Here is a 5,308-nt window from a genome sequence, read left to right as displayed (position 1 = left end):
TTTCCACACTGTAGAGATTCTATGAATCTATTATTGCACTGAATGGTGCGGATCAGGCCCAATGGTCTAATCCTGCTCATGTCACTTATCTCTTGTATTTTCCGTTTTCAGATATGCCCCAAGAAGGTAGCAGTATGCATTCTTGAACTACTGGAGATTTTACATTATGTGTCACATCTCTCTTGACTTTTCTGTTACGCACATGCCACATGATTGGGCACAAGATGGCACTATTACAAAGGGAAGCGATTCCTTTCCGATGGAATGACTTTGTCAGCTATGTGAGAGCTCGAAAAGAGTCACTCATAATGTGTAAGAATTAAGCTAATAATGTTGGATTCCCTTCCCTGAACATATGAGCAAGTTTTAACAATAAGTCAGCTGTAAATTTCTGAGTGTGACACAAAAATTTTATGATGCTAAATTAAACTTCACAGCAATTCATGATATCTATGTTGGATTCACACTTTACGGAGTTTGTGTCTCCTGAGCATCATGAAAGGCAGAACGACATGTCCCTTCCTCTCAGGACGAGGTAAGAATTTATTTGTCTTTTCCAAATGTAAAATTGTCATTCACAATTGTTAGTTCACAGAGAAGTTCAGGGGAATTGATTTTGCAGGGAATTGTTGCAGCATGAAATGCTTTACCAGGGGAAATGCTTAAGATTAAAATCATTCCATCATGTCAGGAAAAAGAATTATAAATATTTGAAGCAGAGGAAGCAAGATAGCTTTGGGGATAAACATTGGGCTAAATGTTCAACAGAGCTGGTTTTCCATTACAGGGATTGTGAATTGTGATTACCCAACACCTAGTTGAGATGAAGCAGGCAACATGTAAACTTTATGTTACCTGCTCAGCTCCATGATGGTGATATGCATCCAGAGCTAAACATGTTGGTCACTGCTACATATGGAGCAGAGCACCCACAATCATGGAACATTAACACGAGTTAAAACTCACCTGTGTTTCTTAAAGTCAGCCATAAGTGGGAAATACATTCTGGCATTTACACAGGGAGAAAAGGAATAATAGAGCAGTAGGTGAGGGAGAGGATTTCCAACTTCTCCAATGCAACACTGAAGGTGTTAGCCCAGGAACTGGAAAGAAGGAATTGGGTCAAGTTTTGAAAGGGAGCCAGGAGACCCTCAGGTGGGCATTGCAATAGGAATGAAAGCAAATAGTCCTCAAGGTTAATGCTATAGGTTTAACTCCAAGATGTTGATTAAGTAGTGCAAAGATTTCAATGATTTTACACAATTAGTCAAGGTCAAATACAATCCTCGTACACTGCTAAATGCATTATAGCTCTATCACTTTTGTCGGCTTTCCATCTTGTGAGACAATGGTGTAGTCAGTGGTATTCAACTCCATTTAACACATAGCCTGGTCTGGATCAGGTGTGCCATTCTGGCATTGCAGACTCTGCCACATTTGCTGCACAGGAAGAGTTTAGAGGCACACGACTTTAAGGTACATGGATTCTCTGAACTCTCTTCTCATTCAGCTGAGCTTTTTGTTTCTGCTTGTGCCTACTAATGCCCTTCCAGACAACCAACCTCCAGAGATCATGGCCATCAATGATAGTCTCCCAATCGGTTGTATTGCTGACAGTTATCTTCATATCTCTCTTGTAGGTGTCCTTGTAATGGATTTATGGATGTCCAACAGTTTGTGACCCAGTGGCTAGTTCATTGTACAGTGGTCATCAGAACTGGATGGTCGAGTAAAAAATGAGGTCTGCAGATGCTAGAGATCACAGCTGAAAATGTGTTGCTGGTCAAAGCACAGCAGGCCAGGCAGCATCTCAGGAATAGAGAATTCGACGTTTCGAGCATAAGCCCTTCATCAGGAAGGACGTTTCGAGCATAAGCCCTTCATCAGGGCTTATTCCTGATGAAGGGCTTATGCTCGAAACGTCGAATTCTCTATTCCTGAGATGCTGCCTGGCCTGCTGTGCTTTGACCAGCAACACATTTTCAGAACTGGATGGTCACTGACCTGATGTGTTCGTAGTTTTTCTCTCCATTGATGCTGACTGGCCTGCTGAGTATTTCTAGCATTTTTGTTTTCACCTCCCTGGTTGGTGGCTTGCCCTGGCAAGAGATGCCAAGGATGTGTCAGAGAAACTGAAAATGGAAACTCCTATTCACTAATTAGCAATCTCTAGCTATCAGAACTCATATGGCCCACTTCACTTTGCACACTTCACCCGACTCCAACCTTCACACACTCACATACATACTTACAGATATTCAACTCTGACTGGAACATCACCCAAACCAATTGCATAACATTCTATGTAATAACGGAGGAGATCTGTTGTCCTTTCTTGGTTTGGCCTACACACGACTCCACACCGTAGTAATGTAGTTGACTCTGAGTTGGAGAGGCAATAAATGCTGGCTTAGCAAGCAATGCCCACATCCCGGGAATGGATAAAAGAAAAGCAACTCATGAAATATTTACCTCTCTCTTGAGGAAAAGCATGACACATAAGTGGAAGGAGAAGTCAAGAACTGGAATGGTGGCTGTGGACAAGCACATCTGCATCTCTCTGTCCCGTGGTGTCCTGGATTATTAATATGACAGTCACTGCAGAAATTGCAGCTAGCACAAACATAAGAAATGCGAGAGATACTCGATGGGTCTGGTATCAGCAGTGGTGAGAAACCAACTCAGTTTTTCAGGCTTTAATCTTTTATTGTGTGATCTGAACAGTTCACTTTATTTCTCTATGCATGTGTGCTGCCTGAGACGCAATCTATTTTCAGCGTTTTCTGTGTTTATTTCAGATTTATAGCATCTACAGTATTTTGCATCTGAATTCGAACAGGCATTGCCAAAGCCATCCAGAATACCCGATGAACCTTCTGTAATTCTTCTTTGCTGCAGTACGTTTTGAAGTACAAGATGCAGGTAGATTAGCCATGCACTTCTTGTTTCCTATCCAGAACCTCCAGCCCTAACACCACATTGCTGCATTAATGTTTTCAGATACCTTAGACTGCTGCCTCACCTGCCAGAAGATGAAGAGTATATTTCCGAGGAACATGTGTCATTACTAGATGAGACCTGCAGCCACCAGGTCAAGTGCTGACTCTTTGCATATTTTAAAGAGGTAGAATTGAAGGTGGTTCCCAATCCTATTCCCCTTACAATGGTTCTTGGACTTTAGGGATTTTATAAAAAACAAAATCACATGATCACAGCATTTGGCTCAGCCATAAAATTGTTAACTAAAGTAAACCATTGTCCTGATACAAAATCTCTAAACTAGTTTAAACTTCACAACACCTTGATTGGTTTGTCCATTTTAAATCTCTCTCCTATTTAATCTTGGATCCCACCCAAAACACACAAAATGTATTAGGAGAGAAATCTTGTGAAACCACAGGCAAAACCTCATGTTGCTGCCCAAACCTTAAGTACTTCAGACCCAAGGCCATGGATTTGATTGTTACCCTTAGGTTACCTTAACCTCTCAGCACAAAATCCCTCTGATTAGGCTATTAACTGATGATCGATGAGCCAGGTTGACCATTCCTGACCCTTCTTTATGACTGTCGGCCCCTCCAGAAAAGGTGAAGATGATTTGGCTGGAACAATAACAATCCCCAATGCACCCCTTCTGCCTGGCATTGATTGTAGGCCTGAGTCAGATGAACCTGGCCTGACATTTCTGCTGAGGCAGCTCAGTCACTTCAGTTTTTGTCCTTTCTTTTATAATTGTGATTCATATCAAGCACATCACAATCACAACAAATGTTTTCCTGTTAATCGTGAAGTCTGAGACTAATCCTCGTTGATGTATTTCCCACAGTTCAGCCAGGTACAGTCAGTTGCACAATGAAAAAAGTCAAGACAACATGATCAATTTCCAATGATTCTGAATATCTCTTTTGCTGTTTGGGGATGACATGGCAAGAATACCTGATCCTTAGCTGGACAAAGATTTGAACTGTCCATTGCCTCCTCAATAGGAACTTGTCATTGTCATACTGGGTATTAGATGATCAATCTCTTGACTGCATCCTGCAATGTTAGGCTTTGGTATTTCCTTGCACCATTGTCCTATGATAGCATTCAGACGATGTTGAATTCCTCATGCTGAGCTACAGTTCAAATTTAACCTTTGTATATTTGTGCTGAGTGTTGTTTTTATTTGCAGCACTCTGTCCATGAGTTTTGAAATTCTTTTTGCTCCATATCTCATAGAATCCAGTCGGACTAATCCACTCCACTAATGCCTTGTTCCAAGCCAGCTCAAACTGCTTGGGTCTATGGCAAGGGGCGTAGTGGGAAACCCAAAAGCCTAGAGCTGCTCGAGGATGTCCTACAAGGCTGTCAGCTGTATCTCCCACTGAACGTGAGCAGTTTCCTCCAGCTCTGGTGCAATCACTGGGTGACAATGACACTAACAAGGTCAAAGAGTGTGGTGCTGGAAAAGCACAGCCAGTCAGGCAGCATCCAAGGAGCAGGAGAGTCGACATTTCGAGCATAAGGTCTTCATTAGGAATTCTTCAGCTACATCCTGAAGCAGACCTTTCCTCCCTCTGCAAGGATCTCAGTGAGTTTCTCTCTTACTGCCCCCCGAGGTCATCTCGTCTGCCCTGATGCTCTTCAGCCACATCCTGAAGCAGACTCGCTACCACAACCATTTCCTCCTTCCCTCCCATGACACTAACAAGACCAGTATTAAGAGAATGCACAGGAGTGAATCATTCAGTGTTTTATGTATTGTTGGAAATATTATTGAATAAAGTTGGCATGCAATGGTATTTTCATGTTTTGTTTTCAGGAACCACTGCCAAAAGGACATCCTGGTAGTCTGTGGCGGGTGGGGGGGATTGGAAATGTAGGGAATTCTGAGCTGTGGTGATGCGGCATGTTTTCATGCCAATCCATCTATAATGATCATGTCCTGGATGTGTCCTTCCTTCACTGCTCCTCTGTTTCCTCCTCCTTCTCCACTCCTCTTCCTCCTCCAGAAATGTTTACTTGGTGACAAGGATTTATTTCCAGCTTCTATTAAATGGAGCATAAACTTGGAGGCATGTGCTGCTGTGCATTAGGGGGCTCTTTGAGACAGTTGAGACAGCATGCCTGCTTTATAAGAATGCCAATGTTTGCATGAAAACTTCCTCATTATAGCATGACTCCTTTTTATATTATTCACGTGCTGTTGGGTGGCAGTAGAGCCACACATACAATTAAATAGCCCATGTTGCCAAGCAGCTAACTTCTGGTTCTACAGGATGGCTCAGTGATGGTATGAGCAACCAAGTTGCACAGGATGAAAGTA

The 5,308-nt window shown here is 42.4% G+C and overlaps 1 long non-coding RNA gene across 1 annotated transcript; it reads left to right on the top strand.

Annotated features, from left to right (window-relative positions):
- Positions 1–306: 306 nt before the first annotated feature.
- On the top strand, positions 307–4,691 carry LOC132816050 (uncharacterized). Its single transcript, XR_009644740.1, has 3 exons — positions 307–535; positions 2,799–2,922; positions 4,222–4,691. It is a non-coding gene; the product is annotated as an uncharacterized LOC132816050 (long non-coding RNA).
- Positions 4,692–5,308: the final 617 nt, after the last annotated feature.

The sequence above is a fragment of the Hemiscyllium ocellatum genome, chromosome 5 (assembly GCF_020745735.1).
Source record: "Hemiscyllium ocellatum isolate sHemOce1 chromosome 5, sHemOce1.pat.X.cur, whole genome shotgun sequence".
Classification (NCBI taxonomy): domain Eukaryota; kingdom Metazoa; phylum Chordata; class Chondrichthyes; order Orectolobiformes; family Hemiscylliidae; genus Hemiscyllium; species Hemiscyllium ocellatum.
The sequence above is the reverse complement of the archived record's forward strand: the minus strand, read 5'-3'. Positions and strand labels throughout refer to the sequence as shown.